At 47.1% G+C, this 27,996-nt stretch overlaps 1 long non-coding RNA gene across 1 annotated transcript; it reads left to right on the forward strand.

Moving 5' to 3' along the window:
* The first annotated feature begins 80 nt into the window (after window positions 1-80).
* LOC138258740 (uncharacterized) lies at window positions 81-27,952 on the forward strand. Its single transcript, XR_011198542.1, has 4 exons — window positions 81-170; window positions 26,933-26,984; window positions 27,091-27,472; window positions 27,599-27,952. It is a non-coding gene; the product is annotated as an uncharacterized lncRNA (long non-coding RNA).
* Window positions 27,953-27,996: the final 44 nt, after the last annotated feature.

Below are 27,996 nucleotides of genomic sequence, written 5' to 3' on the forward strand. Positions count from 1 at the left end.
TACAAACCCCAGGAGGCTTGCTCTCTGCAGGAGGCGGGTGTTGAAGCAGTGCCATGATTGCGGAAGTACTTGAGGCTCCCTGGGCCACTGCTGTGTGGGACGCGTGTTTTAATGGAGGAAGCAGATGAGTCTGGACTGCAAGATCCAGGGGACCTTTCTCCGTGCAGGAGGTGAGTGATGCAGGAGCGCCACACATGTAGCAGTACTTGAGGCTCCCTGGGCCCCCACTGCACGGAATGTGCCTGGACGCACACCTGGGCAAAAACCAGGGCAAGAGCGGGCCCCTCTGTGCCTGTCCACAGCCAGACAAGACTGGGCTGGGCCTGCTCTCTTGGCCCTGGCCTTTTTTCCCATGCCACAGTCTGTCGTGTCTTTGGCTACTTGGTATACCACCATTTCACGTTTGGACTTGCTATAGGTTGGTCTTTCAGAGGCAGGCAAGTAAGTGTACTTGCCCCTTTCATTTGTATTATTCAGTAGGCCTTGTGGAGTGCGTAGTAAGTGGACAGGCTTCGATCCAAACAGTATATTACACAAGATTGTTACTAGAAACTTCATTAATAAGCTATTGCCTACAAGTTGAAGTGCCCGTCTATGTTACTGGATATCTTCGACCATATTATCCACTCTATCAAGACATTCCTGACTCGTTCACCAAATGCTGCCGAAGTAAAACAAAAAAAAGGGGCTGGTTTGATCATGAGTGTACTGAGGCCCTTCGTTGTCTGAAACTGGCCCTGTGTAGTTCCCCCAGGGATATCACGCCAATTAAGTCCCTTCGAGCAAGGTATAGGCAGTCCCTTGAGAATAGGAAAGAAATATTGAGGGAAGAGGCGTGGTCAAAATTGACTTTAGCTGTGGAAATGAACGATAAAAAGTTATTTTGGGACACAGTTAATGCACAATTTTTGAAAAAATGATTTATTTCCTGCGTTCTGCTCGTTTGTCTCTTGTGATACCTGGGTAGTACATTTTTCCAAAATGTTGGAGCTAAGCACCCGGGACTGGGGAGATGATGGAGAGGAGGTTACGTATTGCCGGAATCCCCTCCCTCTCGCTATTTCCATCAACGAGGTCCTATTGGCCCTGCGTGATTATGCTGGGGGAAAGGCACCTGGACCCGATGGGGTCCTGGTAGATGTATTTAAAGCGGTGGTGATCAGTTGGGGCCTATTTTTTACAAGGTTGTTTAATGTAGCTGCTGTCGGTCCAATCCCACCCTCTTGGGGTAGACCTCTTATTGTTCCTATGTACAAAAAGGAAGATAAAGCTAATCCTAAAAATTACTGACCAATCTCTTTGTTGGATTCCTCTGTGAAGGCGATGAGCTTGGTTGTATTGAAGAGAACGCTATTCTATCCCCAGTTCAGTATGGTTTTAGAAAGGGCCTATGGACCATAGAACAATGTGTTAATCTTAACCTACTGATCGGGAAATACACTAGAGCTAAAAGTGGTTCTTAAGATCTGTGTTTTGCAGATATAAGCAGCGCATTTGACGTAGTTGATCATTCTATACTCTTGCCATCATTGCTTTCACTCGGTGCCCCCAGGATAATCATATTTTTTCTCGCATGTTTATATGAGAATTTATCAAGCAAAGTTTGTTTTGGTCCACAGGGGGAATGTTCACCCAGTTTTAAAGTGGGGAGGGGAATTCGATAAGGTTGTGTCTTAGCTCCTCTACTGTTCTCACTTCTTATCAATGGGGTAGATAGTTTTTTACAGCCCTTGCTGGCTGATGACCCCTGTGTCACAGGGCAGCCTATACCGGAGTTGTTATATGCTGACAATGCCGTTCTGCTTTGTATGGCTCTAGTTGGTCTGCAGAAACTGATGAGTGCATTTAGGGATTTTATAACTTCTAAAAGACTGGTGATCAATGAATCTAAAAAAATCACAATGGTATGAGGGCTTAAGCCCAAAAAAGTTAGAACTTTTTTATTGATAATACCCCAATTACTAATGTAAACTCCTTCAGTTATTTAGGGGTTATATTGTCTGGTAATGGATCCTGGACACAACAGGTTTTGGCTGCTAGGGCGAAATTGAGTAGAAATTCTTATGAGATTTTTAGGTTTTCAAATGAACTCGATAACCAACCTGTTAATGAGAGGGGTGGCAATTGCCACCTGTGGTGCTGGTCTCTGTGGTTATACCTCTGGAACAGCACTGCAAGTCGAGCAAAATAGCTTTCTAAAACATCTACTTTATCTATCTGCTTCAGCCTCCAATGTGACTGCACATCAGGGGGTAGGCTTACAGTAAATGGACGATGTCTTTGTGACCAGATCCACGCTGTGATGGTTCTCTGTATGGGTGAAAGAAGAAAATAGCTTTGCTAAATCAATCATCTCAGATTGTCTAACTCTGGATATTGTTTCATGTATCCCGTGGTTAGCTTATATTAATTCCTCTTTCAGAACATTATTTAAAGTCTCAGCATAGTCAGATCCTTTCCAGGTTTTATCTTTTGCCAAGAAGGATATTAGGGAGAACTTTACTTTTTTCAGTATAGAGAGGAAAGGGGATTGGGCACTGAAATTATGAAACCAACAATTACTTTTGATATGTCCTTTTCCTTAGAGGGGGGCCGATAAAGTTACCTGTCTTATGTTACTAATATGCAGCATTGTTTTGTTCTGACAAGATTTAGTTTTGACACTGTGCACCGTTTGGTGGCTTTTCCCAAAATGAAGTCCTGTCCCCCTGATATGACCTTGTGCCCATGTGAGGGTGTGAGTAATTTTTATCTGCTGTATAGGCAGTTTTATCATAAAACTATTTTTGTTGCCCAGAACATTAGATATTATAAATCTGTTCTGAATTATTTGCTTGCATTGAATGACTCCTCTGTGTGCTTTTAATGTTGCACTTTATATATCGAAGGCCATTAGTGTGAGGAAAGGTATTATGAATTGGTAGGTACTTGGATATTAGACCTCTGTATTGATTATGCAGTTATGATGGCATATGTATTTATTTATTTAATTTTAACAAGCATTTTATGGATCTATTTGTATATGTTTTATGTTTGCTAAGTGGTCTTGTATTACAATGTTTTTAATGTATGTTTTATGTACTTTTATGGTTCTTTTGTATAAGCCGAATAAAGTATTGAATCAAATCGACTCACATTAGGACTTGTTAAGACTTGATTTACAGCTGAACTTAGGGGCTGTACTGTGTTAACAGTCGGAACTGGTGGATACATTACGAGGACTTGTGTCACTGAATTTGCAGGTGTACCTGGCACTATCTGATTTGGGATCTATGCAACTGGAGCAGTTGGCACACTCAGGGTTACATTTTGTCCTGCTTCGCTTCTCGCTCCTACCTCAACTGAGTGACACATAGGAGGGCGATTCATCAGGATATGATTTATAAACCCATAACCTGAATCACTGCCATATGGTTCTATCTTTTTATTCTCAGCTTCTCTTGTCTGTTCTGCCTTTTCTGTGTTCTTTCTAGTCTTTGGTTTAGTGCTTTTACCTTCTCCATTTGAAATAGCTGGAAACATTCTGACATCCTCAATCACCTTTGCACTCCACATTTTCTGTTCTGCATCCTATTTAGCTTCTGAAAGTGTCTTAATTGCTTTCTGCATTCTGTTCTCATACTTGATTGTCATTTTCTCTAGTGCTGTGAACTCCCAAAGACTAAGGGCTTCAAACTGTGCAGGTCTTGGAGGAAGCTTCATGTCATACATTAATCGCCTCAAATTATCTAGAATTTTTTTATTAAAAGTTAAATAATGGGGAAATACTTTCTTTCTTACCACTGTTCAAGCCATACAAACACATTACATTTTTGACAGACGACACATAATGACCTGGAGTTCCTTTGGGTGGAACGTCTATACATTCTCTTAATCACAAATCAGTAATTTAAATCCTAAAATACTTTACTCTCAATGTATTCAGCTAATAGAAATGCGGCAATGTCCATCAATACCAGCGTGGCTTCATACCAACCGACCTATACCAGCATAGCACAGAATTATGTCAAACTCTCTTTCAGCATTGCAGTCGCTTCGCAATTGTCTCGCTCACAATCGCTCACACACACCTAATGCAGAATATTGCGAGCAAAAGCCAGCAACCTGTCTGCACACTATGGGTAGGAATTCAAACACTTCAAAGCTGTACAGAGATACACTTTCTGACTGTAGCTTTCACAATTACACAACAAGTGAAACTTGACAGGCAATTCTCACTCTGGTCGATACAGATCCTCCATGTGCCCTCAGGATTCACATATCATCAACAAAAATATCTGAGATACAGAAATTAAGCATTGCTCAGAACTTGTAATCATCAATCAATTCAATTTAGCAGTTTTCTAATTTAGTTGGCCACAGGGGTAACCCTTTAGTTGGCCAAATCAGGGAAAAACATGTGTGGGGTGGAACACATGTGGGTAAAAGACAAAGGTGGTCATTACAACCCTGGGGGTCAGTGTTAAAGTGGCGGTAAAACCGCCAACAAGTCGGCAGTAAAAAAAATGGAATTACGACCGTGGCAGAAACCGCCAACATAGCCAGACACTTTCACACTCCGACCGCCACGGCGGTACAAACAAACACGTGGCGGTAATCGCCAACAGACAGGCGGAGGACAATGTACCGCCCACACTATTACAACCCACAAATCCGCCACCTTTTCCAGGGCGGATTCACCGTGAACAAAATCACGGCGGAAACAGGACTTCGAAGGGAAAACGCTCACCTCTACACACTCCACGAGGAACCAGGACGCCATGGAACCAGAGCTCCAAATTCTGCCAGCCTTTATCTTCCTGCTCCTCTACCAGGAGCACGAACACCGGCGGCGAAGACAACTGTGAGTACTGCACCTACGACACAGGGGAGGGAACAAACTGAGACACACACACACACAACATGCAAAACCCCAACCCCCACCCTCACCCACGACAACACACACACAAGTACATGTTGATACATCACAGTTACGCCCCCCAACCCCCCTTGGAAGAATGCAAGAACAAAAGGAAATTAGTCGAATAATTGTGATATATTCAAAGACATGAATCAAAAATATGTACAAATATATACATTTATACTATATACAATTATATACACCAAGAACACAAGTCCAAGGTGTAAGGAAATGCCTCCTTGGCATGGTTACCCCCAACTTTTTGATTTTGCTGATGCCAAGTTATGATTTGAAAGTGTGCTGAGGCCTGCTAACCAGACCCCAGCACCAGTGTTCTTTCCCTAACCTGTACCTTTTTCTCCACAATTCTTATAACCTGGCATCCATGTAAGACCCTTGTTACTGGTATCCCTGGTACCACTGGCCCTGATGCAAGGGAAGGTCTCTAAGCACCCTGGGGACCCCTCACTCAGCACAGACACACTGCTTGCCAGCTTGTGTGTGATGGTGGGGAGAAAATGACTAAGTCGACATGGCACTCCCCTCAGGGTGCCATGACAACCTCACACTGCCTATGGCATAGATAAGTCACCCCTCTAGCAGGACTTACAGCCCTAAGGCAGGGTGCACTATACCATAGGTGAGGGCATAAGTGCATGAGCACTATGCCCCTACAGTGTCTAAGCAAAACCTTAGACATTGTAAGTGCAGGGTAGCCATTAAAGTATATGGTCTGGGAGTCTGTCAAACACGAACTCCACAGCACCATAATGGCTACACAAAAAAAAACTGGGAAGTTTGGTATCAAACTTCTCAGCACAATAAATGCACACTGATGCCAGTGTACATTTTATTGTGAAATACACCCAGAGGGCATCTTAGAGATGCCCCCTGAAAACATACCCGACTTCCAGTGTGGGCTGACTAGTTTTACCAGCCTGCCACACACCAGACATGTTGCTGGCCACATGGGGAGAGTGCCTTTGTCACTCTGTGGCCAGGAACAAAGCCTGTATTGGGTGGAGGTGCTTCTCACCTCCCCCTGCAGGAACTGTAACACCTGGCGGTGAGCCTCAAAGGCTCACCCCCTTTGTTACTGCGCCACAGGGCATCCCAGCTAGTGGAGATGCCCGCCCCCTCTGGCCACAGCCCCACTTTTGGCGGCTAGGCCGGAGGAGATAATAAGAAAAACAAGGAAGAGTCACTGGCCAGTCAGGACAACCCCTAAGGTGTCCTGAGCTGAGGTGACTCTGACTTTCAAAAATCCACCATCTTGCAGATGGAGGATTCCCCCAATAGGATTAGGGATGTGACCCCTCCCCACCGGGAGGAGGCACAAAGAGGGTGTAGCCACCCTCAGGGCTAGTAGCCATTGGCTACTATCCTCCCAGACCTACCTAAATCGAGTATTTAGGGGCCCCCAGAACATAGGAAGATAGATTCCTGCAACCTGAAGATGAAGAAGGACTGCTGACCTGAAGCCCTGCAGAGAAGACAGAGACACCAACTGCTTTGGCCCCAGCCCTACCGGCCTGTCTCCCCACTTCGAGAAAAACTGCAACAGCGACACGTCCCCCAGGGTCCAGCGACCTCTGAAGCCTCAGACGACTACCCTGCATCTAAAAGGACCAAGAACTCCCGAGGACAGTGGCCCTGTTCCACAAAGACTGCAAATTTGCAACAAAGAAGCAACTTTTAAAGATCACACGTTTCCCGCCGGAAGCGTGAGACTTTCCACTCTGCACCTGACGCCCCTGGCTCGACCTGCGGAGAACCAACACTACAGGGAGGACTCCCTGGCGACTGCGACCCTGTGAGTAGTAGGAGTTGACCCTCCTAAGCCCCCCCAGTGACACATGCAGAGGGAATCCAGAGGCTCCCCCTGACCGCGACTGCCTGCTTCAAAGAACCTGACGCCTGGGAAACACACTGCACCCGCAGCCTCCAGGACCTGAAGGATCCGACCTCCAGTGCAAGAGCGACCCCAAGGTGGCCTTCTCCCTTGCCCAGGTGGTGGCTACCCTGAGGAGCCCCCCCCCTTGCCTGCCTGCATCGCTGAAGAGACCCCTGGGTCTCCCATTGAACCCTATTGCAAACCCGACGCCTGTTTGCACTCTGCACCCGGCCGTCCCTGTGCTGCTGAGGGTGTACTTTTTGTGCTGACTTGTGTCCCCCCCCGGTGCCCTACAAACCCCCCCTGGTCTGCCCTCCGAAGTCGCGGGTACTTACCAGCTGACAGACTGGAACTTGGGTACGCCCTTCTACATTGAAGCCTATGTGTTTTGGGCACCACTTTGACCTCTGCACCTGACCGGCCCTGAGCTGCTGGTGTGGTAACTTTGGGGTTGCCCTGAACCCCCAACGGTGGGCTACCTTGGACCTAACTTTGAAATCTGTAAGTGCTTTACTTACCTGACAAACTAACAAATACTTACCACCCTCAGAAACGGTTGAATTTTGCAGTGTCAAATTTTAAAATAACTTATTGACATTTTTTGTCACAACTGTACATGCTATTGTGTTGATTCAAAGTTCCTAAGATACCTGAGTGAAATACCTTTCATTTAAAGTATTGTTTGTAAATCTTGAACCTGTGGTTCTGAAAATAAACTAAGAAAATATATTTTTCTATACAAAAACCTGGAATTGTCTTTGAGTGTGTGTGCCTCATTTATTGCCTGTGTGTATGTACAACAAATGCTTAACACTACCCTCTGAAAAGCCTACTGCTCGACCACACTACCACAAAATAGAGCATTAGAATTATCTCTTTTTGCCACTATCTTACCTCTAAGGGAAACCCTTGGACTCTGTGCATGCTATTTCTTACTTTGAAATAGTACATACAGAGCCAACTTCCTACACAAGGGATCCCACCATCATAGTCCGTGGATCACTGGGCCCAAAAGGCATGGGCGAGGCCCACACTCAATACCTGATCAAAATGGAGAGAACACTGCAGGGGCATCAGATAGAAATAAAACAGGCACCTCAGGGGGAAGGGAAGGGGGGGCACCTCAGCCGGTTGAGTGCACGACACCAGATCCACGAGGGGGCTCCATGCCCATTGATGTATCCTGAGGAGTGCAAAGCCACAGTCTCACAAGTCTCTACAGTGGGTGGTTTGCCCACTGTTCAATCCTGGGGAGTGCAAAGCCACAGTCTCTCACGTCTCTACAGTGGGTGGGTTGCCCACTGTTCATTCCTGGGGAGTGTCAAGCCACAGTCTCTCAAGTCTCTACAGTGGGTGGTTTGCCCACTGTTCAATCCTGGGCAGTGCAAAGCCACAGTCTCTCAAGTCTCTACAGTGGGTGGTTTGCCCACTGTTCAATCCTGGGGAGTGCAAAGCCACAGTCTCTCAAGTGGATAACAGTCACCACTTGTTCTGGAGGGGGCCTTGTGCCCAGAGTGCTTCATCCTGCCAAGGACTTAGGTAGTGGATGTGATACTACACTGGTTCTGGAGGGGGCCTTGTGCCCAGAGTGCTTCATCCTGCCAAGGACAGAGATAGTGGATGTATCTCTCCACTGGTTCTGGAGGGGGCCTTGTGCCCAGAGTGCTTCATCCTGCCAAGGACTGAGGTAGTGGATGTATCTCTCCACTGGTTCTGGAGGAGGCCTTGTGCCCAGAGTGCTTCATCCTGCCAAGGACAGAGATAGTGGATGTATCTCTCTACTGGTTCTGGAGGGGGCCTTGTGCCCAGAGTGCTTCATCCTGCCCATGGCGGACTCAGTAGCGTTGGAATCATTTGCGCTGACTGGCCTGCGGGGCTGCTGGCGGCGGTGTCCTGCGCAGCGGTGCTTGTGGCGGTGTCCTTGGCAGCGGTGCTTGTGGCGGCGGTGTCCTAGGCAGTGGTTCAGCTGCTGGGGGTGTTGTTCTGCCCTGCGGGGCTGCTGGCAGCGGTGTCCTGGGCAGCGGTGCTTGTGGCGGTGTCCTTGGCAGCGGTGCTTGTGGCGGCGGTGTCCTGGGCAGCGGTTCAGCTGGTGGCGGTCTTGTTCTGCCCTGCGGGGCTGCTGGCGGCAGTGTCCTGGGCAGCGGTTCAGCTGCTGGCGGTCTTGTTCTGCCCTGCGGGACTGCAGGCGGCGGTGTCCTGGGCAGTGGTTCAGCTGTTGGCGGTCCTGTCTGTGGCAGCGGGGCTGCTGCTGGCGGTTGCTTCCTGGGCTGCGGGGCTGCTGCTGGCGGTTGCTTCCTGGGCAGTGTGTGGCTGCTGGCTGTCCTGTCTGTGGCAGCGGGGCTACTGGTGTCTCTTCCTGGGCAGTGGGGCTGCTGCTGACGGTCGCTTCCTGGGCAGTGTGTGTGGCAGCGGGGCTGCTGCTGGTGGTCGCTTCCTGGGCAGCGGGGCTGGTGGCGGTCTTGTCTGCCGTGCTGATCTTCCCAGACTTGACAGTTTTACTGTGCCCCTTTACCCCCTTGGATGGTGTCGCAGCTGTCTCCACACTCCCAACTGTACCCCTGGGAGCGGCTTTGGTGGCTGGTTTCTTTCCCTTCTCCTGCCGGGCACTGTCCAACCTTTTATGCTTGACAGGTGGGGGACTGTCCATGCTCTGGCTCCTTGCCACACTGCCTGCCCTGCTGCCTGGTGCAATCCATAATCCGGTGACTACTGGCACCACTGGTTCCGCCGATGTTGTGGCTGAGGTGCTAGGTTGGGATCTGGAGAGTCGGGCCCTAGGAAACTGACGGGGTGGGGGAGGTGATGGAAAGAGGTCAAGGCTGGCCAGGAAAAGTTTCTTAGGAACACTGGGACGGGTAGCTGGAGGGGGTTTGGGAGTGGAGGAAGAGGTAGTGGTTGTAGGCGGTGTACGTTTGGTGACTTTGGGTGAAGGTGCATGGGCTGGAGGCTGTCGTGAGGTGGATGGCTGTTGGGTGGGTGTGTGGCTGCGTTTGTGTACCTTGGGAGGTGGCTTCACAGACACACTGAGAGAGGACACAGGGGATGTGTGAATGGAAGTGGGGGTGGTAAGTGCATGTGAGCGGGGTGTGGTGGTGGGTGTGCTGGTGATGGACGTAGTGGCTGAGGATGGGAGAGAGGAGGGAGACGAGGAGGAGGGGGACACAGTGGAGGCAGTGGATGTTGGTGTGTCTGCATGTGTGTGATGCGTGCGTGAGTGCCTGTGGGATGTGTGGTGCTTATGTTTACCAGAGCTTTCCTTGTGTGTTGAGGTGTGTGCATGCTGATCTGATGGTGTGCTTGGGATAGGCTGAGGTACAGGGGTATGGGTCTGGGTGGAGGCAGTTGGAGGAGGGAGGCTAGAGACAGGGACAATGGCTGCCATCAGTGCTGAGGCCAGAGTTTGTAAAGCTCGCTGAAGGGCTGCCTGACCAGAGTGAATGCCCTCCAGGAATGCATTGGTTTGTTGCACCTGCCTCTCTACACCCTGGATAGCATTCAAAATGGTAGACTGCCCAACAGTGAGGGACCTGAGGAGGTCAATGGCCTCCTCACTGAGGGCAGCAGGGGTGACAGGGGCAGGGCCTGAGGTGCCTGGGGCGAAGGTAATGCCCACCCTCCTGGGTGAGCGGGCACGGAACAAAGGCTGAGGGGCTGATGGGAGGGCGGTGCTGGTGGGGGGGTAACGGCTGTACCTGTAGATGCGGGGGGCACAGATGGGGCTGCCACCGCAAGGGAGCTCCCATCAGAGGAGGAGTCCGTCTCGCTCGTGTCAGCTCCTGTCCCTGCCGTGGAGCTCCCCTCGCCCTCCGTCCCACTGGTGAATTCAGAGTCCGTAGTGTCGCCCTCCAGGGCCGTGTGGGAGGCAGCTCCCTCCTGCTCTGGTGCCACTGCTCCTCCGCCTGATGATGCTAATGCACACAAGTACAGGAAGACCACAAAAAGGTGGGGGAAGACAGAAGAAAAACATGTTCAGTGCATGCAATACCGCTACCATTGGTGGACACGACAGACACAGAAGCCCTCTGCACTACGCCGCGCACTTGGGATCCACTATTCAATCCCTGGGACATGGCTTACAAGGCTGTGGCTGATTTCTGCACACATGGATGTCACAGGAGCCTGACTAGGTGTGGTTGTCACTGTACACAGGTGGGGTGGGGTGCCACAGGGCCTGCCTGAAGAAGGGAACTTAACTAGCAAACTCGCCCTGGCCTAGGGGAATCCACAGCCCACCTCCCCCACCCAGACACCTCCACTGCGCACTGAATCAGCAGAATGAGAGTGTACTCACCCCCTTGTGTCTGCTGTGATGCCCTCAAGTGCCCATCCAAGTCCGGATACGCCACCGCCAGGATCCTGAACATCAGGGGGGTCATGGTGCGACGGGCACCCCTCCCACGTTGGGAGGCCATCCCCAGCTCGGCCTCCGCCGTCTTCTTGCTCCAGTGGCGAATGTCCTCCCATCTTTTCCGGCAGTGGGTGCTCCGTCTGTGGTAGACCCCCAGGGTCCAGACTTCCTTGGCGATGGCACGCCAGATGTCTTTCTTCTGGTGGGCGCTGACCTACAGGAATTGTACAGGGGAAAAGAGAATTAATTACCAACTGCACGTCACAGTCATTGGCCCGCATCCCTACCCTTGCCATGACGCACATGCGCTCACCGTCGTTTCATGCACGCCTCATTCTCACCCCCCCCTATCTTTCATCCACCCCACTCCACACAGGCATTGCCCATACAGCATGCTCACAGTGTACTTACCTGTTTGTCTGGAGGACCGTAGAGTAGCGTGTACTGGGGGAGGACCCCATCCACGAGTTTCTCCAACTCCTCCATGCTGAAGGCAGGGGCCCTTTCCCCAGACACACGAGCCATTGTCTCTTCCAGACTGAGGTCACAGCAGCACTAGCAGTGTAGGTCCTCTCCTGTCGAAGATCAGGTATCGAGTGATTGAACAGATAGAAAATGGCGGTCACGTCCGCGGCAGTGCGTACCATCACCGCCGGCGTATATCGTCATTGGCTCCTGGGACCCATAGGGCCCAATGTTAATCAATGCAGAATTGCGCCACGTCTTCGATCGCCTACCACGACGGTGTACAACGCCAGCGCAGTTACCTCATATCCCCCTGTCCCACTTTACAGGTCAGGCAGCCGCCATTTCAGGGGCCCACATGGCATTATTTTTGACTGCCTCACACATACCTAGGCCCTGCCTAACCACTCATACAGGCAAATTTCGATTTATGAATATTTTTAGAGTAAGCTGTGTTTACGTACCTCAGAGTTGGTTGACTCTCTGCTCGCGGTTCTCCTCCATAGGCACCGTCCGCTGGGGCATGTGAGGAGATGGCGGCATCCTCCGGTGTACAGACCGCTGGTGGACCTATCGACAATGGAGGAAAGACATGTGATCATCACCTACAGGCTTGATCGTGCCACAATCCAGGAACTGTGTGCCCAGTTGGAGCCAGACCTGATGTCAGCTATCCGCCATCCCACAGGAATCCCCCCTCAAGTGCAGGTGCTGTCAGTACTCCATTTCCTAGCAAGTGGGTCATTTCAAACAACAGTGGCCATAGCATCAGGGATGTCCCAGCCAATGTTTTCCAACGTGTTGTCAAGAGTGTTGTCTGCCCTGCTGAAACACATGCGGAGCTACATCGATTTCCCTCAGGTGGAGGATTTGCCTACAGTGAAAGGTGACTTCTATGCCCTGGGACATATCCCCAACATCATAGGTGCCATTGATGGGACACATGTGGCCTTGGTACCCCCCGGCAGGAGTGAACAGGTGTACAGAAACCGGAAGAGTTACCATTTGATGAATGTGCAGATGGTGTGTTTGGCAGACCAGTACATCTCCCATGTTAATGCCAAATTCCCTGGCTCAGTGCATGACGCTTACATCCTGCGGAATAGCAGCATCGCTTATGTGATGGGGCAACTCCAGAGGCACCGGGTGTGGCTATTAGGTGGGCACCTGGACTCAAATCAGTGGGAATAGTTGTCTGGGTCTGTGGATGTCTTTATGTGTCAGTGTGTGTCTAACAGTTGTCCCTCGCCATTTGCAGGTGACTCTGGTTACCCCAACCTGTCATGGCTACTGACCCTAGTGAGAAATCCCAGGACAAGGGCAGAGGAATGCTACAATGAGGCCCATTGGCAAACTAGGAGGATTATAGAGCGGACCTTCGGCCTCCTAAAGGCCAGGTTCCGGTGCCTCCATATGACAGGTGGTTCCCTATTCTACTCACCAAAGAAGGTGTGCCAGATCATCGTGGCCTGTTGTATGCTTCACAACTTAGCTTTGCGATGACAGGTGCCTTTTCTGCAGGAGGATGGTCCAAATGGAGGTGTTGTGGCAGCTGTGGAGCCTGTGGACAGTGAAGACGAGGAAGCAGAAGAAGAGGACATCGACAATAGGAACACGATGATCCTGCAATACTTCCAGTGAGACACAGGTAAGAAGACAACACTGCCTGCTACATCTGATTTTAATCCACTACCTCTCATCTGTCTGTCATTTTCACCCAGTGTATGGTCACTGAGTTGTCACTTTCCCTTACGATTTCACAGATGTGGGTCCCACAGTGTGACATCTGCTTTGTTTCCTCATGGACTAGAGCTGTGTGACATAGGTATGTTGACATTACATTTGAAAGAGCATTTTGCCACTGTAATTGCTAATACACTATTTCAAAATCAGATAGACTCCTGATTGTTTTGTGCTTTAAGGGTGTTTATTTAAGTGCTCAATATTGGAGGGTGTTGTAAAATAGTGAGGGGTGATGGTGGAGGAATGTCCACGGCAGAGTCCAGTCTATTAGTCTCACAGGTGCATTGTCCAAAGTGGCACAGGAAGTGGAGCTGGGGCAGTTTAAGGATGGACAGGGTGACAAGGTGGGACAAAAGGATGACAATCAGGGTGGTCTCATTTCTTGGCAGGGGTCTTGGCATTGTTCTCTGTCTTTGTCCTGGATCTCAGGGACCGTTTGCGGGGTGGTTCTCCCTCTGCAGGGGGTGGGGTGCTGGTGTGGTGGTCCTGTGGTGGTGCCTCCTGTCCACTAGCGCCGGCAGAGGTGGTGGGCAGTTCATCTTCCAGGCTAGTGTCAGGGGCCCCTTGTTGTGCCACAGTGTCCATCCTGGTGTTGAGGAGTTCCTTCAGCACCCCTACAATGGTGCCCAGGGTGGAATTAATGGATCTGAGTTCCTCCCTGAAGCCCAAATACTGTTCCTCCTGCAGCCGCTGGGTCTTCTTTAACTTGGCCAGTACCGTTGCCATTCTCTCCTGGGAATGGTGGTAGGCTCCCATGATGTTGGAGAGGGCCTCGTGGAGAGTGGGTTCCCTGGGCCTGTCCTCCCCTTGTCGCACAGCAGCCCTCCCAGTTCCCCTGTGTTCCTGGGCCTCTGTCCCCTGAACTGTGTGCCCACTACCACTGCCCCCAGGTCCCTGGTGTTGTTGGGGTGGTGGGTTAGCCTGGGTTCCCTGTAGTGGTGGACACACTGCTGATTGACGTGTCCTGGGGACAGAGGCATGGGCCCGTTGGGTGGGTGCTGTGCTGGTGTTTCCAGAGGGGGTAATCTCTGTAGTGGCCTGTGCCAGTGTGAGTGGAACCGACTGTCCCTGGGTCCCAGATGGGCCGGGCTGGTCATCTAGATCCAGTTGGACAGAGCTGCTGTCATCACTGTGGGCCTCTTCTGTGGGTGGAGTGGACATATCTGGACCCTCCTGTCCGGTGACGTTGGGTAGGGGTCCTGCAGGGGTGTAAAGGCATGATTATTGCATCTGTATGTGCCATGGTGTGCAATGGGTGGGTGGCTGTGTAGCCCAGTGCTTGCATTCCTGTGTAGGACCTTGTGTGATGATGGTTTAGGGGGGTGTATGGGTATGTGCAGTGGCCATGCATAGGTGATGGGTGTCCATGCTTTGGTTGCATGCAGGGCTTGGTGTTGGGATGGGTGGTTTGTGATACTGGGACATGTGTGAGGAGTAGGAGTGATGGGGGTGAGGACGAGGGTGAGGTTATGTGATGGCATGCAGGTAGGGTGGAGGATGTAATAGTAAAGATTTGACTTACCAGAGTCCATTCCTCCAGCTACTCCTGCGAGGCCCTCAGGATGCAGAATAACCAAGACCTACTCCTCCCATATTGTTAGTTGTGGGGGAGGAGGTGGGGGTCCGCCGCCAGTCCTCTGTACCACGATGTGGTGTCTTGAGACCACGGAACGCACCTTCCCCTGAGGTCGTTCAACCTCTTCCTGATGTCATCCCTATTTCTTGGGTGCTGTCCCACTGCGTTGACCCTGTCCACTATTCTTCGCCATAGCTCCACCTTCCTAGCTATGAAGGTGTGCTGCACCTGTGATCCGAATAGCTGTGGCTCTACCCGGATGATTTTCTCCACCATGACCCTGAGCTCCTCCTCAGAGAACCTGGGGTGTCTTTGCAATGCCATGGGGTGGTGTGGGTGATGTGTGGGGTGGTGTGTGTTGTGATATGTGGGGTGATTTTAGAGGTGTGTTGTGTGAAGTGCATGGATGCTATGTGGGTGATGGTGTTGAGTGCCTGTGGATGCTCGTTTGTAGATGGTGGTGTCTCTCTGTGGCCTTCAGTCGCAATTGTGGTCGTTTGTGGGTGATGTGGGTGTGTGTTTTATATTGTATTGGATGTGTGGGAGTGGTGTGTGTATGTGTATCAGGTGTGTGTATTTGGAATTGTCCAATGTGGCTGTGTTTTGTAAATGTGTGTGTATTTTGAGCGCAGCGGTGTGTACCGCCAATGGAATACCGCGGTTGAAAGACCGCCGCGTGGATTCGTGGGTCGTGATAGTGTGGGCGTATTCCTGTTGGCATGGCGGTGGAGGATTTGTTATCATCAGTTTATCACTGACCTTTGGTGTGGCGGACTTGTGTGGGTGTCTAGATTTTGGCAGATTCCGGCCTTTGGGTCATAATGACTGTGGCGGAATTCCGCGGCCGCGGCGGTGTGTTGGCGGTCTTCTGCATGGCGGTATGCAGCTTTTACTGCTAATGTTGTAATGACCCCCAAAATGTGCAAAAAGGACAAAAATTATTTGGAAAAAGACAATCTTGGACTGCAAACTACTAGCTAGATGGGTAAAAGATAAGTATAAAGGGAAAGCATCATCATGTCTGAAGCTCGATCAAGAGTCTTCTGAAGGGTAGTGGAAGAAAGGGTCTAAGGCCCTGATATATATTTTTTTCGTGCCGCATTGCCGCCATTTTTTGATGCAAAAGTGGCGCAAAATTACAAAATACATTTGTACATTGTAAAATTTAAATGTATTTTGTAAGTTTGTGCCACTTTTGTGTCGAAAAATGGCGGTAATGCGGCGCAAAAAAAGTATAAATCAGGGCCTAAGTCTCAAAGGGTCATCTCAAAGGAGCAAAGGCAGACAAGAAGATACCTCTCCAAGGGGCACAGCATACAGAGTTGAGGAACAGATGCTCAGCTTCTCATCTTAGAACCAAAGTGACCAAGTTCAACTGGTCATCAATATTTCAAAGTTCATATGGAATTCAGATTCGCCAAAGGTAGCAATCCATTTTACTTTGAAGTGGCATCATGCGATAGAAATTGATCATAAGACTCCAAACTTAAACATCCATAAATCTTCCCAGGTCTGTCAAGGAAACATATTCCATCTGTTTGACTCCACTCAAGTTTGAAACAATTGTATACACTAGCAGCCCATGTTCCACGATGTACCATACTCAAAGACACTGCTACAATTTCTCTCTATGTCTAAACAATAGGGGCATATTACCAAAAGCTAGTATCATGGGAACAAAGTCTGAAAGAAAACTCACTTTAAGGAATTAATCAGCATTTCCTAAACAGTCACTAAATGCAAGTGTAAGAGGCCTCACTTAGGGCTACCGCAAGAGAATTATAGCAATACATTTGGTTATTACGTTTAATAAAATCCGTCATATGCAAACTTATAAGTTGAACATTAATAATACTTCATTAATATGTGTGTTACATTCGCTTTAAAAGGGCAAAAGATTTTGTTAATGCATTTCATTAAGTATAATGGGGAATTACATTTCTTACATTTTTGCAAGTATTTTAAATTCATCAGTCATTAGAAATTCAATATCTTTTCAATACATTGTGCTAGTCTGGAGTCTAAATTACATTATATTATCAGTTTAGTCCTTCTAACATTTGATTTATTTCAAATACCGCCTATGAGTAACTCCACAGTGTAAATAAATGCACATTTATAAAATGTGTCAGTGCAATTTCTACATTGAGACCATTAGTACTTTGATTAACATAAGGTATGAACTGTCAGGTATTGATGTCTTTTGTGAACATGAGGGACATTACTAAAATTTAAACTACATCAATATAAAATAATGTTCTGTGATCTGCATGGTACACATTCTTTGCAGCAGGCATATTGACCCTCTGCACTACCCTAGATAAGTCAAAACTGCCTCTAGACAAAACTCCGATCTCTCTCCAACAGATACATTATTTACCAGTTATCTTTATATTTTTAGTGTTGTTTAAAAACTGCTAGATGCACAAGGGACTCTGGAACAGGTGCTTTTAAAACTGCTGCACTGCTAGAAAACCGTCCCCCAGTAACAAAACTGGCCACCCAACCTTCCAGCCTCCCGGGGAACTGCCCGATGCCCAGTACGGCGTGTACAGCCTTGCTTATTACCCACCCCTTCAAATGCCAGAATATTTGAAATACAAAAGTAGTTTTACTTGTCGTAAGGACTCTCATTTCTCTATGAGACTGCCAGATTAGGGGCGACAGCACCTTTGCTAATAGGCGACTGAGTCACTCCTACACCAATTGACAGCTGTCGGCCCAATCCTTCAGACTCTATAGGGGCACCTCACCAAAACACATACATTAAAGGTGGCAGCCTGGCAGACTTTTTATGGAATAATTTTTTTTTTAATAAAATGCAAGCAATGTTAAAATGGGTAAAAGCGAATAATAAAACAGCATGTTATCCAGGTAACAGGGCACAGGCCTGCAAGTCAAAGCCAAGCTAAACTCCTGTACCCAGGCAAACTAAAATGGACCCTCAACATACTCTTAATCCTGGTGATAACGAAGGTTTGGCCAAGAGCCCTCCATGAAGTCAGAGTAAAAAAGTATTGTGAATGTTAAATCCTGTAAATAAGATGGCCCTCTCTGGGCATGGGATTTGTGTTGAAATGCGAGACACTAGTTATGAATGACAACAGAGAAGCAAATCCACTTAACTAGATTGGTTCTGATTGTAATAGGGGAGTACCACTCACTCAAAGACTACAATAATGCTTAAGTATGGCATCATGCCTATTTCAGTCTGTACCTCTTGATTGCAAGTCTTTAGAAATAGGTATGCCCTAGGACAGATAATCGTTGCTGGGGCAGTACATAACACGCCCCATATTTTGAGTGTTCAGCAGGGAGATTCCTAAAAGAATCAATGTGCTCTTCAAGCAACCTCTACTGGTCCCTCTTTGTATTGGTGAAGTCTGGGCAATAAGTGAATTTAATGTTCTGAGTCCTATTGTTCAAGACCAGAGTCTACTGCTCACAGAAGGCTAGAGTTAGGTCCCCCAGTCTGTACCAATATTTTAGACAATTATGTAGAGTTTGTTCGGCATTCAGTGGGTTAGTAATGGACTCTGTAGATCAAATTTCCCTTGTGCCGTAAATCTGTTAGCTGAGTTGTTTTTGTCATGACAGATTGTTCAATAATGATGTGCTTAGCACCATTCTCTAACCATTCTGTTACTTAGGGCTTGATCGTAGGCCAGTACGGATGGTTGAAGATTGCTGCTTCAATTCATCTTTCATCATATTCATTGCGTTATGTGGCTGCTTGCTATAGAGTAACTCCACAGTAAAGAAACCTATGGATGGATTGCTTGTCTGTCTGATGTCGAAAAGAGCCCGGGGCCCGGGATTTGATCTCCGTTTGTTTCTGTTTTAAAATCCTGTTACGTTTCAAAGTTGCATTTAACTGTGGTTTGTACAAATGTGTTGTTTTATGTTTGCTTTAGTATGTTTTTATTATGCAGCAGTTACTTGCCATGCAAGGTGAAGTGTTTGCCGCTTCCTCAAATTGTTTAATGATGATGCCTGCCACTGTTGAAATCTGCATTTCAACAGTTAACAGTTTGTCACAGAGATAATAAATAGGTGAAAGGGCATACAGCATTTTAGGACATCCTCATTCCTCACTTCTCATGCCTACTTCTCATCCCTGCTTCTCATCCATCATCCCTACTTCTCTTCCATCATACATCTTCCCTACTTCTCATTCATCATCCCTACTTTTCATCCATCATATATCATCCCTACTTCTCATCCATCATCCCTGCATCTCTTCCATCATACATCATCCCCACTTCTGATCCATCATCCCTACTTCTCATCCATCATACATCATAACTGCTTCATATCCATCATCCCTACTTCTGATCCATCATACATGCTTCTCTTCCATCATCCCAACTTTTCATCCATCATACATCATCCCTACTTCTCAACCATCATCCCTACTTTTCATATATCATACATCATCCCTACTTCTCATCCCTCATTCCTGCTTCTCATCCCTACTATTCATCCATCATCCCTACTTCTCAGCCATCATCCCTACTTCTCATCCATCATCTGTACTTCCCATCCATCATCTACACTTCTTATCCATCATACATCATCCCTACATCTCATCCATTATCCCTACTTCTCATCTTCATACATCATCCCTACTTCTCATCCATCATCATTACTTCTCTTCCATGATCCTTACTTCTCATCCCTCATCCCTGCTTCTCATCCATACTTCTTTTCCACCATTCCTACTTCTCATCCCTCATCTCTGCTTCTCATCCATACTTCTCCATCTTCCATCATTCCTACTTTCCATACCTTCTCCATCATCCCTACTCCTCATCCCTCAGTCATGCCAACACATTTATTGTTTTGTGAAACACACCTTCACACTGATTGGTTGGCAACAGCCAATCAGAGTTATGGGAGAGTCCTGCATTCTATTTCACTGAAAAACAGCCTTTTCATTGCATGTGCTGGGTGAAGAGGGAGGAGAGGAAGTGCAACTGTGTGTTTGTTTCTAGTGAATTTATGGTTGTACAACATTTCATTGTATTTAACTGTGTGTTTCTATTTACACAGGCTTCTGCAGAAATCTCTGCTGGTTTGGAGAAATACAAGGAGCCCACAGCTTGGGCCATAAATCATCTCTTTGAGAAAGGGTTATACAGTTCATCTACAGTTCAACCAAAAACCTTTCTGGTTTCAGTTTCATATGTAGAAAGAAAATGTTTAAATTCAACTCTGGAGACAGTGCAGTCCAATTCATCCAAACATTTTCTGGTTTCATTTGTATTTGTAATTTGTAACAAATAAAATGTTTAAATCTGGGACTGCTTTTATCTCTGAGAGGTGTTTTTTCTTTTCTGAAACCTGAAAGGTTTTTGGTTGAACCGTAGATGAACTTCCTTAGGGAAGCCTACATTGGCAAATACCTGGTGTAGGAAATTTGCTTTTTATGCATGGATACCATGTGTGCTGGCTTTAGAACTCTGTGCACTTTACCCCTGCTAACAAGGAGTAAAGTGCCTGTGCTCCCCCTTTACACATGGTGAAGCAGGCTTGAATTGACCTATTCCTGACTGGCGCCTTTACCTTGCCTGTAAGCCCCTAGTATATAGAGTACAACATCCTCCCAGGGTCTGAAAGTTAACTGCCAATAGTTGACTGCAGCACTTGTGCTATTCACTTCAGTGGCAGTGCAAACATGGTCTGTGTTACCCAGCTGATGCAGTGTAAAACCTGCAGTGCGACTCGTCAAAATAATAATATTTGACAGATTAAGCCCTCTCTTTTAAGTATTAGTAAACCACCCTTAGGTAGGCCTTGTAGCCCACAAGGGAGGGTGCATGGAATTAAAAAATGGAACAGGTAGACAATCAATATAATATTAGCATGCCCCTGTAGTGACAAGGCCCAAACAACTATTTTCACTGTGGCAGGCCTAGTTGTCCTATATAGAAAGCCAGAGTGTAAATTAAAATACTAGTACTGCTAATTTTTGAAAGGCACCATTAGCAGTCATGAAGTGCCTTTACTGAGGACCTGGGGCCTACAAAGTGTATTTCTGTGGTTGTTTGAGTACCAAGAAGAAATTTTGATACTTTTGAAAACTTTTGCCGCAGAGCTCTGAAGCTAAGGGGACCTACTGCCAAAATTGCTCGACCAGCAGTTCTAAGGCGTCAGGTTCAGTTTCAGATTTGCCTTCCTAAAGGATCCAGCACGTCTGAAAAAAAGCTGACAAAGTTATTTTCTACATTGAGCCTTAAAAACTTTTTCTCCCTGAAATCGCAAAAAGGCCAGAGTCAGGGAGACCAATCTGCTTCGGCCTTCAGTTTCACAATGACAGATACAACTACAGCCTTGTCCAGGTCAGAGTAGATTTTTCTTCAAAAAATGACAGAGTCCCTTTTTGAATTGGGACTTTTTACCTTTTTCAATCTTTTTGACTTCTAGATTTTCACCGGGACCAATATATTTGGTATATGCGACTAGGGATCCATCATAGTTAGCCTTAAAGCTTGCCTCGACTTACTGTGACCATTGCCTACCGTTGATACTTTGTGCCTTTTGGTGCTTTCTTCAATTACATTTTTAAAAATTCACATCTTTGGTTTACCTTATTGGATTTTTTTTGTTTTGGTGCCATTTCCTTCTTTAAATTGTTCTCGGTTGTTATAATGTGGTTTGGGATTTTTATTGCATGGTGTTTTGACTTTATTTCTGTTTTGGTACTGCAAAAATACTTTACACATCGCCCTAGGTTAAGTCTGTCTGCCCTGTGCCATAGCTTCCAGAGGGTTGAGATCAGGTTAATTTAGTGACTTTAAGGGTTCACCCTGACACGAGTTGTGATTATTCCTTAAAATAGGCAGCTGGCCACCGGAAATAATAATCCCATTTCTCACACAAGGACAATAGCATTCATCGTTCTAGTGGCTGTTATAGTTCAGAATGTTTTAACTTTTAGATATTGGGTGCAAAGTCTAACTTCTGCCTCCTTTTTGTGTGTTTCAGCAGTTCATACCGTGCCACTTCCTGTTTAGAGGCTACCAAATAGAGGCATTTGGGTTAATGATAATGTAGGGGTGTCCTTATGTAAACTCCTTTACCAGAATACAGGTTGATGTACATGTTGAAGTCTAATGCATGATAGCATGTACATTGAGGGGTCAGTAGTTATTTCCTTTCTCACTAGAATTCCTGGTACTTTATTGATTCTAGAGAGGAATCTGCCCATTTTGTGAGCCTGTACCAATAGTGGAAGTGCTTGGTGGAGGCCAATGGCCTGAGCATGGGAAGCTGCATGGGAAGCGGTATGTGTGCAGGCTCTTGGAGTGTTTGATGATCCGTGACCAGGGAGGACTTGTTTTTTTTCAGGGGAACTGTGGCAACCAGAATGTTCAATGAGGAGGGGGTCTGGACCATTGCTACTGGTTGTAATCCTGAGCAAGAAAAATGGAGTGATTTGGGCTCCAAGAGCTGCTGGCAGCCTGGACCCGTGAAAGAAATCTGTGCATGCAGTGACGGAGAGATGTTAGAAGGGATCTAGACCACAGGAGCGACTGGAGGCTGTGTGCCACAACGTGACACTGGAATGACCCAGAGACATCTGTCTTCTTTGGAATTTCAAGAAGCTGTTGTTTGTGGATATACATTTAAACATTTGAACACTGCATTGTCAAAGTTTGTCATGATTAATTATCACAGTTCTTTAGCTATATAAATAATATTTCAGGACATTTTTATTTATGAATGTAATTAGTAGGAGAGGAAGGTGCCCCTCCCCGCGCTGACGTAGGAAAAGATGTAGGCAATGACATAGGTGGTGACGTGTGTGCCCCCGCCCCGTGCTGACGTAGGCACTGACATAGGTGTAGGTGAGTCACGTGGTTTGTGACATCAGAGGGTCACGTGTTAGTTATGTGGCAGGGTCCTAGGCCCTGTGTCTAGATCTATGGGCTGTGTAAAATGAGGGCTGTGCTGGTGTGCAACTTGTTTCATGGTGTAATAGTACAGGTCTGGACATGTTAGACATTCAGGCCCAAGTGGCTGCTTGAGGGCATCCTCTCAGGGCAGCACATTGGGAGTGTAAGGCCAAACAGCCACACTGCTGGCTAATCCAAAAAGAGGGGCTGGGCTGCTATGTGCCTCCTCAGAGGGAGGAGCGGTGGAAGTACAGAGCCCCCACCCACCATCCCCAGACCCTTGCATGAACTAGATGGAATGTACGATGGTGACCTTTAAAAAAATAAATAATAATAATAATAATAATCTTGAAGCCCCCAGGCACAGAAAGGGCCAAGCAGGGTGTATGAGGACATAGAGCATGGCCTTTAAAAACACAAGTCACAGTTACCTAAGGGGGTTAACTGTGTGTAAGGGGAAGATAAGTGTGGCCTAACCGGCCCCGTGGGGTCTTCAGGCCGATAAGTAGTTTGTAGGGGAGTTGCTGACCACCACTCCTAGTATCTTATCTGGCCCAGTTGTCACTGCTTACGTCAAACAGCAAACTTTCAACCTGTGTTTTCTGCAAGTCAGGGTGACCCATACATGATAACAGCTGTGAATGTGGAAAATGGTAGCCCCCTAGTGTAGTGTTATGAAAGTGTAATACCTATGCATAATTAGCTTGGCACAGCAAGTATAAAAAGCCCCCATAGGGACCATACACACAACTATCTCCCAAGACTCTTTTTGTGAGCGGTGAAGTGAGGTTTGCGGAGAGCAGGGCTACCCCAGACCATTAAGGATAAAAATATGAAGGGCAGAGTGCAAACTGGTAGCGCAAACCAGCTTCTACTGAAGGTAAATAACCATGGGTTGTTTGTATATTTTGTCATGTAATCCCAAATTGCTGCTGTCTCTAGACCCCCCCATTTCCCTAGGCCACACAGAGCATAAGATGTCCTATGTACTTGAATACTATTATCTAAGAGTGTTTTTTTTTTATTAAATGTATTTATTATTATTATTATTATTATACTTTTTATGGTCCGCTCAATGTGTTCTAATTATGATAAAATGGGCTATGGGTGCCCATCCCTCAGCACCCTAAGTGGCCAGTACCTCAAAGGTTGGTGTAAAGGGATGTCCTGCACTTTAAGCGCTTTGGGGGTCATCACAGCCTCAGGACCCCAGAGGAGAGGGGCAGCCTAAGGGGCGGTGTGAGGGGTTAACTGAGGAAGCAAACTATTTTAAAGCACATGCTGAAACTTTTTATGTACATGCAGTCTTCTGGAAATAATAAAAATTGTCAAGATACCTCTCATTTGCATGTATTTGTGAGGGGCTGCACTTATTTTAGGGGTGGGGGCAGTGCTTAATTTGTACATGTTGGTTCTGGTGCTGAGCATTTGCACGTATTTTTGAGGGTCTGCACTTATTTTTGAGGGTGGAGGCAATGCTTAATTTGTACTTGGTGGTTCTGGTGTTGAGCGTTTGCATGTATTCTTGAGGGACTGCACTTATTTTGGGGGTGGAGGCAATGCTTAATTTGTACTTGCTGGTTCCGGTTCCGGGCATTTGCACTTATTTTTGAGGGCCTGCACTTATTTTTGAGGGTAGAGGCAATACTTAATTTGTACCTGGTGGTTCTGGTGTTGAGCATTTGCATATATTTTTGAGGGGCTGCACCTATTTTGGGGGTGGAGACAATGCTTAACGTGTACCTGCTAGTTCTGGTGCTGGGCATTTGCATGTATTTTTGAGGGGCTGCACTTATTTTGGGGGTGGAGGCAATGCTCAATTTATACTTGCTGGTTCTGTTGCTGGGCATGTACAGGCATTTTTGAGGGTCTCCACTTATTTTTGAGGGTAGAGGCAATGCTTAATTTGTTCTTGGTGGTACTGGTGCTGAGTATTTGCATGTATTTTTGAGGGGCTGCACTTATTTTGGGGGTGGAGGCCATGCTTAATTTGTACATGCTGGTTCTGGTGCTGGGCATTTGCACGTATTTTTGAGGGTCTCCACTTATTTTTGTGGGTAGAAGCAATGCTTAATTTGTACTTGGTGGTACTGGTGCTGAGCATTTGCATGTATTTTTTGAGGGGCTGCACTTATTTTGGGGGTGGAGGCCATGCTTAACTTGTACTTGCTGGTTCTGGTGCTAAGCATTTGCACCTATTTTTCTATTTATTTTTGAGGGTCTGCACTTATTCTAATGCCTCAAACATTTTCTGATAGCAAAAGACACTTATGGGAAAGGCAGGTGAAGAGAAAAACGAAAAAGCGTTACAATGGGAGAAAGCAGAAAGCTGCATGAGTGAGCTGAAGGAGGTTGGGTGGAATGAAGAGGGGCGCGATGGCCTCAGTATTCAGTGTTCGCACATTTAATTGCAGCAGCCGCGTGTTTAAGAGGGCGGATTTGGGCAGCTGTGCGTTTTGATTTATAAATTAAATACAGAGGTCCCCCGAGGAGCACAGTGCTGGGAGACCCCAGTTATTAACTTAACAACCACGCTCTCAGAGACAGCGTGGGCTCTGAGAGCATATGTGTTAAGTTAATAACTGGGGTCCCCGGGTGCGACCCTCGTTATTAACTTAACAGCCATGCTCTCAGAGACCCTGCGATCTCTGAGAGCCGAGATGTTAAGTTAATAACAAGGGTCTCCGAGTGCTGTGCGGCTCGGAGACTCCATTATCAGCAGAACAGATCTGTTCTCAGAGGCCGCGCAGCCTCTGAGAACAGATCTGGTCTAGCTATTTATCATCTCGGTTTCAAAGGCCACGGGGGACACCCCGTGGCTTCTGAGAGCATGTCTGAAGGTTTGATAACAGAGATTGCCGAGCTGCAACACGCTCAGCAGTCTCTGTTATTAAACCTTCAGACTGGCCACGGAGGTTTCCCCCGTGGCCTCTGAGAGCAGGCCTCCTGCCACCATATGGTGGCTGGAGGCCTCGCACAGCGTTAGACACCCTCCAGCCCCCTTGAGATTAGAGCGGGTCTAGTGTTGTGCGAGGCCTCCTGCCATAATATGGTGGCTGAAAAGACATGGATGGCGTGAGGTGCGGGCCCTCAGGACCGAGCCTCGCATGCTTGAGCCCTCAGGCCCTTATAGTATCAAATAAGGTTGGGGCCTGAGCACGAGGCTTGGGGGCCCCCAGAGGTCAATCTGTCAGCAGTAAAAAGAATTTTTTTTTATTAAAACAGAATAAAATGAAAAAAAATATAATAATAATTAAATAAAAAAACAACAATGACAAAAACAAAACAACTAAACAAGCAATTACTGGGGGCTACAGGGCAGAGGACATAGAGCACACTGTGTGTGTGTTTCCATGTGTGCTCTGTGTCCTCTGCCCTGTGAACCCCCAGCCCCAACCATACAACTTATCGATGGTGGAGGCATTCAACAGCATGCTCAAGCCCACAAACCCCCATCCACTCACCTTAGGTCAGGGGCCTGTTGTCCTGGGGTGCTGCTGAGAACGACGGGACCCCACATCCTGCCTCCACAGCCTGCAATTATCCAAAAAGACTGTGTCTTGCTCAGCCTATCTGGTCCACCCTGTAGGCTGGAGTTTAGTTTGAGCTCCACCCCCACTCATGGTTCAGAGCATTGGAGGGCTAGGACAAAAACATGTTGTGGATCCTAGGATCTGGCTTCCATTCTATTGTACAAGTATATATTCAATGAACTGTAATGTTTTTAAATTGTGTGGAGGTATACATTTTTATAATTAGTGTAATTATACAAAATTATAATGACCAAAGGCGGCATTGTAATATGAGTAAAATAAGGCTGTGGAGCACTTGGAATTATATAAATAATACCTTATAGAGAGAATCCTAGAGCTTATGTTGCTCAGGAGTGCCGCCCTGTGGACTTTTTTAATAAATAGTGTATGGTTGTTGAGAAAATGTGAACAATTGGCTTTGTGTATTGTACCTTCAGAGCATGGGGGCTTATCAGATTGCATCTTGAGAGACTTTTGTTTTGTTGTACAACTTTTTGTGTGATTTTATGAGTGGGTTATGCATGTAACATAAAATTAGTTATGCTTAAAGTCAATTTTGTCTCTTTTGTATGTAGGATCCCCAAGAGCCTGCATTGTCCCCAGAGGAAATGGATGCAGTGCAACAAGGTATATCAGAGATGTGGATCATCGGCCGTTCTAAACAAAAATGTCATGATTGTTATTTTTTTATTTTATCTTTAATGGTTTCCTATGTGTTTGTGTGCTTTTACAGGTTATGATGCAGAACTACAGTTTGCTGTTGGGGCTCTGCAATAAATCCTCCAGGCTCAAGACGGTCCGAGCACAATCACAATGGCTCAGGATGCAGTTTTTCACATAAATAAAAGGAGTCCTTGTGTAAACGTCATGAAAACCTAAAAAGCCCCCATAAACACAGCATCGAAGAAACTGTCAGAGAACTTGTATAGTCTGTGTATTATATTGTAAATGTAACATTTTATTTTTTTCTATCCAGGCCCCCAGGCGGTACAAGCGACTCCCGTGGTAACGACCCTGAATGTGGTAGGAGAAAAAGACGGTCTGCAAAAGGAAGTCCCAAGCATCTAAGGAAGGTCCACCTATTAAGAAATGTCCCTCACAATGGAACACAACAGGTGAGTTTTTAGAAACTGTAGAGTCAGATGAATTAAATCCTTAGTGTGTCTCAAACCTCTTTCACCACCGGGGTATAAAGGCTATAACAACATCTAATATGTATTTTGTTATCTTCACAATCCTAGAGTCATCACAAAAGAGCTCTGGAGGAGTCGGCCATCAGGCTAAGCGGACAGCGGCATCTTTTAAGGTCAACAATGGGACCCTTAAAAACCCATGGCACCAGCCGCATCCGTGAACATCGCAGGACACCAGGACAAACTGTGCATCGTCTCTACAGACAACGGTTATGGCCCTGGTACAGCTCTTACCTACACCGCATCAACAGTAATAAAGGCTATGCCCAGTACTGCGAACAGGTCTACAGTAACTACCTATGTGCAGGGGCTTGGACACTCTGACAGCGTAACGCTTACAGCCTCAGACACCCACCATCCTGTACCATGTAAAACCTCTGGAGGGGACCCTAAGCAGTGCAACAATCCTAAAATAAATTGGTTGTCCTTAAAGAACCGCAAGAAGA

Source organism: Pleurodeles waltl, chromosome 2_1 (assembly GCF_031143425.1).
Source record: "Pleurodeles waltl isolate 20211129_DDA chromosome 2_1, aPleWal1.hap1.20221129, whole genome shotgun sequence".
NCBI classification, from domain to species: domain Eukaryota; kingdom Metazoa; phylum Chordata; class Amphibia; order Caudata; family Salamandridae; genus Pleurodeles; species Pleurodeles waltl.